The sequence below is a fragment of the Miscanthus floridulus genome, chromosome 17 (genome assembly GCF_019320115.1).
Source record: "Miscanthus floridulus cultivar M001 chromosome 17, ASM1932011v1, whole genome shotgun sequence".
NCBI lineage: Eukaryota > Viridiplantae > Streptophyta > Magnoliopsida > Poales > Poaceae > Miscanthus > Miscanthus floridulus.
The window spans coordinates 42,159,800-42,169,428 of NC_089596.1; positions in this window are offsets into that span (position 1 = coordinate 42,159,800).

Here is a 9,629-nt window from a genome sequence, read left to right on the forward strand (position 1 = left end):
CTAGACTGAGTTGAGCTACTTGGCTTCATGGTCAGAATGAGTTATCTATCCAGCTAAGTGAGAGGCATGTGTTCAAAATGACAAGAGGGCCTCCAATGATGCAGTCCTTAATTGGCACTGACTAAATCACATGAGTCAACCTAGACATAGACTCCACCCGGCCTCCAGTTACATTACCCCATGGTTCTGTTCCATGATAGCAAATATAGCCAACCGTGCTCCGATATCTAGCCACATGAATGGCGGTGAGCTCCGGCCACATGCATGGCGGCACGGCAGCACACAGCGCACGCGGCGACGCTTGCCATTTCGATGACACGGTGGTTGGTGGTGGGTCTCCATCTTTGGTGATGGTGCTATGATTCAAGGCCATACAGAAACACACTCTAGAGGGGGACAACGGGGTCTAGTCAGTGCCAGACATGGCGAGCTTGAGCTCAGTGGATCACCGCGACCATGGCAGTGACGACGATGTGCAATGTGGCTTTACCTTTGCACGGACGATGGTGCTAGTAGGTCCATGAGGTAGAGGAGGTGGTGGCAAAGCTATGGTTGAGATGGATTGGTTGGAGGTGCGGCGGTGGTGGCATGCGAGCATGGCTAAGGTGCATGGCGGCGACAGCGGCTTGCTCTGCTTGGATTCGAGCGAGAGAGCGAGGCAAGGTGAGGCAGAGAGAGTGAGCACGCGTGGAGAGCGAGCGGGGATGCGGCTACCTTTGCTGTCCGCCCCGGCCTGACGCGTGGGCCTAATGCTGATGTACGGCATCCACACGGCGGACGTGGCCTATGACTGGTCAGCCATGACGTCACACTGCCCCAGCTGGTTTCAGGCCTGCAACAGACGACTGATAGAGCAAGTTCGTGTACATGTAACTCCCAAACGAGCTCGATTCAGCAAAAAATTCCCTAATATGAATTGTAGAGCTATCGGAGATCTTCAACTTTTCTTAAATGAGTTTGGCCTAATTTGAGCTGGTTTACAAGTAACAATTATCCAAAGTGGTGCACATTGAAACTGAAATCAGCTTGTGACAACAAATTTTCCCAAGTCTAAAAATAGCATTTCTTTGCTACTTGTGGGCCCTATATGACCATGGTAGGCACTAAATTATCTCATGACCCTTAAACAAAGTTTGTTACCCATGTCAAGAACTACAACTTTTATTAAGGGTGTACTTCCATGCAAACACTCCAACCTTAGTCAAAGTAGGATCATGAAAAATGACATCTTGAGTAAACTAGGACTTAGAAGCAAAATTGGTTCATGTCATGAATACAAACATTGTTCCATTTACCATCCTAGATATGTCTAAGGTGTTTTTGTGACCCACAACCATCTCTTACATTGGTCACACATGATCACAAGCATTTGCATGTATATAAGCAACATCACATGTGATAAAGAGAAGGTGAATGAAATGAAACTTAACATGCTCATGGTCATGAATGCTTGGATGATGCTTGTGCTCATGAAATGCAAGTGCCAAATGCATGCTTAACACTAGGGTGTTATAGCCCCTCCCCCTTATAGAAATCTCACCCCGAGATTTGAAAGACCTACCATTTTTCATATAAAGCAGGATAGACCTCATGTAGATAGTCCTCTCATTCCCACGTGGCATCTTGTTCGTTGTGGTTATTCCACACCACTTTGTAGAACTTGATGACCTTGCTCTAGGTCACTCTTTCCATTTCTTCCAACACTTGGATGGATTTTTCTTCATAAGTCAAATTTGATTGGAGCTTAATATTGGTGGGTTCAATGGCTTCATCAGGTATGCGAATGCACTTTTTAAGTTGAGAAACATGAAAGACATTGAATATGGCTCGCATCTCTAGAGGTAACTAGAGCTTGTCAGCTACCCTTCCACTTAGCTTGATGATCTTGTATGGGCCTACATATCTAGGTGCTAGTTTCCTGTTCACACCAAACCGCTGCACCTTTTTCTTGGGTGATACTTTGAGGTATACGTAGTCACCTACCTCAAATTTGATAGGCCTTCTTCTCTTGTCAGCATAGCTCTTTTGCCTAGACTGAGTGGCTTTCATATGCTATTGGATAATACGTACTTGTTCTTTAGCTTCTGTAACAAAATCAATGCCATAGTATCTCCTTTCTCCAGGCTCAACCCAATTCAAAGGAGTTCTACATTTTCGACCGTACAAGCCCTCAAAAGGAGCCATCTTGATGCTTGCTTGATTACTGTTGTTGTAGGAAAACTCGGCTAAAGGTAGCCATTTTCCCCATGAACCCTTGGAAGAGTTCACACATGCTCTCAACATATCTTCTAAGATTTAATTTACTCGCTCAGCATGCCTAGAGGTCTGAGGGTGATATGCTGAGCTTTGAACTAGGTTGGTACCTAACTGCTTGTGCAAGTCCTCCCAAAACCAAGCAGTGAATTGGGATCCTCTATCTGACACAATGGTTCTTGGTATCCCATGTAGACGCACTATATGCGTGATATACAATGCTGCGTATTCATGAGGTCGGTAGCGGGTGCTAACCAGAATAAAATGCACAGACTTTGTCAATTGGTCCACAATTACCCATATCGAGCCAAAGCCCTTTTTAGTAGGTGGGAGTCCAACAATAAAATCAATGCTGATCTCCCCCCACTTCCATCCTAGAACAGATAAAGGTTGGAGCAATCCATCAGGTTTTAGATGATCTGTCTTGACCCTACTACAAGTATCACACCTAGCAACATAGGTGGCGACTTCCTTCTTCATCTTTGTCCACCAAAAATGGGTTTTCAACTCTTGATACATCTTATTACTACCTAGATGGATAGACAACTTGGACGAATGAGCTTCATCTAGGATTTGATTTCTAGGTTCATGGTCCTTTGGTACCACTAGTCGGTTCTTGAACCATAGCACACCTCTTTCATCCACCATGAAATGCTTGGTTTCCTATTCCTTCATCTTTCTCTTTATGTGAAACACACCTACATCTGTCTTCTGTAGTTTTATGATTTTGCTTTCAAGTGAACAACTGACAGTGATGTTGTGTAGCACAACAGGATGCAATATATTAAACACATCTTCCAACAAGGCTTCTAAGGCATTACAATGAGATTTTTGACTAAGTGCATCTGCTACAACATTGGCTTTTTCTGGATGATAGTGCACTTCCAAATTATAGTCCTTGATCAGCTCTAACCACCTTCGCTGCCTCATGTTTAGTTCAGGTTGAGTGAAGATGTATTTAAGACTTTTGTGATCAGTGTATTTGTGGCATACATTTCCCAACAAGTAATGTCTCCATATCTTCAACGCATGAACAACTACTATGAGCTCTAAATCATGTGTGGGATTGTTGACTTCATGCTTTCTCAATTATCGAGAAGCATAGGCAATAACTCGACCTTCTTGCATGAGCACACACCCTAAACCTGTACATGATGCATCATAGAACACATCGAAAGGCGTTTCAATGTCAGGTTGTGCCAGAACAGGAGCAGTGGTTAGCAAGGTTTGCAGAGTGTGAAAGGCAGCTTCACACTCTGGAGTCCAATTAAACTTTTCATCTTTCTAGAGTAATCTGGTCATGGGCTTAGCTATTTTGGAAAACTCAGGAATAAAATGATGATAGTAGCCTGCTAGCCCTAGAAAACTCTGAACTTCATGAATCGAAGTCGAGGCCTTCCAATCCATGATCTCTTGCACTTTAGATAGGTCTATAGAGATCCCATCTTCAGATAATATATGACCTAAGAAAGGTACTTTCCTCAACTAGAATTCACACTTGCTAAATTTTGCATATAATTTATGCTCTCTCAACCTAGACAAGACAACCCTCAGATGTTCTGCGTGACCTGCCTCATTCTTTGAGTAAATCAGGATATCATCGATAAACACGACTACAAACTTATCGAGCTCGGGCATGAATACCGAATTCATTAAGTACGTGAAATAGGCAGGAGCATTTGTCAGTCCAAAAGACATGACCAAATACTCATACAAGCCATACCTAGTAGAGAAAGCTATCTTAGGTATATCCTCAAGCCTGATCTTAATTTGGTGGTAGCCTGACCTCAAATTGAACTTAGAGAATACCTTTGCTCTTGCCAATTGATCAAACAAAATATCAATATGAGGCAAAGGTACTTGTTCTTAATGGTTACGGCATTAAGTGGCCTATAGTCCACACGCATCCATAACAATGTGTCCTTTTTCTTCATAAACAAGGCTGGACAAGCCTAGGAAGACGAACTAGGTCGAATGAGACCTTTGTCCAAAAGTTCTTGTAGCTGAATTTTAATTTTTGCTAACTCATTGGGTGGCATCCTATTAGGTCTTCTAGAGATAGGTGTTGTACCTGGCACTAACTCAATCTTAAACTCCACATCCCTATCTGGTGGCAAACTAGGCAATTCGTCTGGGAATACATTAGGGAACTCACAAACTACTAGAATATCACAAAGAGTAGTGGTTTGGATGGCACATGACAAGTTTTGAAGATCAAAACTTCTAGGAAGTGGTACTAGAAAAGCATTACCCCCTTGGGTTCCCTTAGCATAATTGTTCTAGTGGACATGTCAATGAGAACTCCATGACCACTCATCCAACTCATGCCCAAAATCACATCTATGGTTAATCCAGGCAATACTATGAGATCCATAGTATATTCCCTCTCTTGTATAGAGATAAGCACATCTCTAACTATTTAGTTTGTAGAGATAGTAGCTCTAGCTAAACTTATACTATAGCCACCCTTGTCTACCTCAATTATCTTCTGATCATGCTTAGATACAAATGTTTGGCTCATAAATGAATTAGAAGCTCTAGAATCAAATAAAACAATTGTGGGCTGCTTGTTTACAAGAAACATACCAGCAGTCATGACTTCCCCTACGGGAATCTCCTCCAAGGCTGTATAGTGCATGTATCCAGGACATGCCTTTGGATTAGCTTGTTTTTTGTTGCCTTGATTATGATTTGCACCCTTCTTATATGGGCATTCCCTAGCCTAATGGCCGGTTTGGTTGCAATTAAAGCATGGTAGATTGCTTTTTGGCCATGTGGAGCTTCCCTAGCCTGTTTTACCCTTAGGTATGGCAATAGTGAAGGCTCCATGAAACACCTACTGAGGATGACTGGCCTGGGCTTTCTGCTGGGGAGGCCTAAATTTAGGTGCTGGGGGACGGAATTGTGGCCTAGCTAGCACTAGAGCCCTGGAGTGAGAGGAACCTGAGGCACCTGCCTCAGCTTCCCGCTTGTGGCCTTTTGCTGCCGCATGTAGGTTGTTTTGGTTCTCTTGAGTTAGGGCATCGCTGACAAACTGATTATATGTATCACATCTAGAGTTGGCCATAGTTTTCGTCAACTTGGTGCCAAGGCCTCTCTTGAAGCTTTCTATCTTCTTCGCTTCTGTATCAACAAATTCTGGGGCATATCGGGACAAGTTGTTGAATGCGTGCATGCATTTAGTCAGCATTTTTGTCCCTTGGGTGAGCTTCATAAACTCAGCAGCCTTCATGCGCATCACCCCTAGGGGAATATGATGCCCCCTAAATGCTACCTTGAATTGATCATGGGTGACATTTGCATTTGCAGGTAGGGAAGATAGATAATGGGCCCACCAGATTCTTGCTGGCCCTACAACTGATGGGATGCATACTCTGCCTTCATGGGTTTAGTAACTCTCAGCAAGTGGAACTTTCGCTCAATGGTATTCAACCACTCATCTGCTTGGATCGGTTCTTTTGCCTCTTTGAAGACCAGAGGATTAGTGTCCTGAAAATCCTTGAAGGAGCTACACTGGTTTGGTTTAGGCCCTTGGTTTTGCAAGCGGGCGTGAGCAATATTCTGCGCAATGAGGCGCAGTGTTTCTGCCATCACTCTTTGATTCCCCAAGAACTGCATGAAAAATTCGTTCATGGAGGGTGTCAATGGTGGTGGTAGGTCACCATCATCACCACCATTTTGGCCGGTGCTGGCCCCAGCACATGCGCGAGGCATCTGCAAAATTGCAACAATAAGTGATTATTGGATGATGTCAAGCAATTGCAGAAGAATTTTATAATAATGCCAAACTGATATTACTAGAGATAATCTTAAATTCATACAATAAAATAGAGGTGCAATAATTCATTCTCACAACATAACATCACCAATTTGATCACTTATCATACTCGCAACACGTTAACATGCATGTCACATTTCACCAGCAAAACAAAACTAGGATTTAATTAAAATTCCAACCATCATGGACCAACATGCATGGTTCCAATGTTACATTAATGATACATCTGAAGATCAAAACTTAAATCACATGTCCATTACATAAAAAGATTGAAAAAGATAAGGAGCTAGCGCATCTAGCTAAGCACTATAGCTGAGTTATGCCTCAGAGTGGTCACTGTCAACACCAGACATAGCATTTGCCTTGTTATTGTCCATAGGTACAAGTTGTTCTTCCTCTTCCCAACTGTCATCTTCCACGAAGATTTCTGGATCTTCCTCTTCTTCTTCCATGGCTACTGGGGGAGGAATAGGATTAATGATGTTGTTGAGGTGATGGAGATCATGCTGAAGCTCCGCAATGGTGTTCTGGTGCTCCTGACTCTGATGGCGGTACTCTGCCTCCCTCCGATGGTAGTCATTATCCAGCCACCTAGCTAGAACCATAGTCCTAGTCCGAGCCTCTTCTCTAGCCTCTGCAAGACGGTAGGCCTCATCCCTCTGCGGCCCGCATCTCTACTTGTGCTGCGTTCCTATTTGCAACAACATTCTTCATCTGAGTCTAGAGGGCTCCCAATGCTGTATGAGCGTCATCAGTGTCCCAAAGAGCCTCCCTAGCTGTCTTCTTGTGCTTGCGCACACACTTCCATGAGCTTGTTCACATAGATGTTATAAGACTCTTGCCAGAAATAGCAGGCGTCCTCTCGGGCATAAAACATCTGCACGACAATGAACATAGCACTCATAGCAGGACTTGAGCTCTATGCCCACTTATCATGGTCCTACACCATAGAAATGCGGTCATGCTGCCTCCAAACTACCATAGCTAGATCTACCTGAGGAATAGATCCCGTTGCACTGTTGGTGAGTGAATCACCATGCTGCTGACAAAGTGTGCTCAAGATCTCAAAGGCTGCCACTTGAGTGCCTTCCCAAGGGTTTCTTCCCTCAAACTCTACTTTCCAGCCCTAGTACTACGGTGCCCATGTACAAGCTAGGATGGACACTTGCACCTCATACCATGGTTCCTTCTGCACATGCCTCTCTGTCTAGAAGTATTGGGGCGGCTCTGTGTACCCCACAAAATGCAACACTCTCTAGAGCAAGGCAGGTGTGCCAAAGATACCCAAGAACGCCTCGTTCCCTTCTAGTGGGTAATAGGCTGCCATCTATAGCAAAAATGGTGCAACTCTCATGAGAACAATGTTATAATAGAAAAGAGTTACTTAACCGAATAAGAAACTTATAAGGGGAGGAACAATGCAAGTACGTAATGAATGATTTATCATGATGCATGCATGTTCCAACGTCCTCACAAACATAGGAAAATTGAAACTTCTAGCGATATACACGGTGGCATACATATGTTCTCTCATATATAAACGTAACTAGTTGGGCTACACGTTTCGTTGTTAGCGTACCTACACAAGAATTTTATTTCAGCCCAGCCCCACAATTGTACATGCAGAATGAAAATTTGGGCTCTAGGTTGCAAGCTAAATACTTCCATATATATATATACCCATATATATATACTTCTGTATCAAAGCTACTTGAAAGTAAATATGTCCCATACACACATATAAATATGCATATATAGCCGTATCAATGCTAACCCACAATTAAATACCTTAGTGTGTGTGTGTGTGTGTGTGTGTGTGTGTGTGTGTGTGTGTGTGTGTGTGTGTATATGAAACATATATATACTTTAGTATCAAAGCTACCTCTCCCCTTAGACCGCACGCTCATAACTTGTGGTCATGCCACTCATCATCTTACCTTGGGCGAAGAGGTATTTGATCCATACATTACCACTCAAGTGAATGGCATCCATACAATAGCATGCCGTATGGACGACGAAAATAAAACCCCCATGTTAGTACTTATTTAGCCACCTAAAATCCTTAACTGGGCATAAGGGAAATGATCACTGGCACACCTTAGATTCAAACTTTAGATTTGAACACCTATATATATACCTATAAGTTGCTAAAAACTGGTTTTTGTAAAACAAAGACTTTTGTTATAAATACACATATGGCAATAATGTTGAATCTTGCTCTAATGCCAGCTATGATAGAACCGTCCAATTTATAAGAGCACAAGTACAATGGCAGCCCACAAGCGGTCGCACTATCATACTTGAGCCTATATAAACCCGATAGTTTGTCAAGTACCATGAAGGGTCTCAATTCATCGTATATGATTCAACATACATGCCACATGTTACATAGAGTTTACAAATACATTGCCATACATCAGAGTACGATTAAAGTTATTACAACCCAAGTTCCAAATAAAGTAATAATAGCGGAAGCAAAGTAGTTTTAAAACCAACATCTCACACCATTGTTTAATACAAGCCAGTTCGTGATCACCACCCACAAAAGCATCACATGTAAGATATATAAGTAGAACCGCCTTGCTCGGGGCCTACTCCTTGTCCATAGCGAGACAGAAGCAATTCTTACAATAGCCATGAAAGACTGTGTTATCTGCAGCAAGTAGGAAATAAACCCTGAGTACAAGTAGGTACTCAGCTAGACTTACTCGTCATAAACCAAAAATAAAGTGACTCCAAGGATCATGCAAGGCTTTATAAGTGGAGCTAGCTCGACAACATTTTGCATAAAAAGCCACTAATTCAGCTATACATTTTATAATTCGGTCATCAAGTTAATTATAGCTATTCATCTTTCGATTAACAACTAACCTATGTCAAACATGTGGTATATCATTTAGTAGCATAACAATAGTAACCATAGCCAGTGTAAGATTTTCATATTCATTAGAACCAACATATTCTATAATCCAATTACTACGATGAAGGGGCTCCGTCAAGTGTCTCACTATCTGGGAGAGATGGCGATTCGAATCGATTGCAACCAGCTGGGCAGTATTCCTAACACAAACCCAGGTAGACTAGATCAATGATCACCTTAGGTCACCTTTGGTACAACTCAGGTCCAATTCATGGGTTCGATCAGCGCCACACAATCAGGGACACTAACGGATGCCAGGTCGATCAAGATGCTAACTACCCTTGTCCTCACACTAGCTCCCTACACATCCTTACTACCTCCACTATGCGCACTCTAACAAAACAACGCCCGGCCTAAGTTGAGCTACTCGGCTTCACGGTTGGAATGAGTTATCCACCAGCTAAGTGAGAGGCATGCGTTCAAAATGACAAGAGGGCCTCCAACGATGCAGTCCTTAATCAGCGCCAATTGAATCACATGAGTCAACCTAGACATAGACTCCACCCGACCTCCAGTTACATTACCCCATGGTTCTATTCCATGATAGCAAATACAACCAACTATGCTGCGGTATACACCTATATCACACAGGTGATAGGAAATCACCCGACTTCTACCGGTCTAAGCATTGCTAAGCATATATTCGATCCTAGACCTATACAGGGTTAAAGGTATATA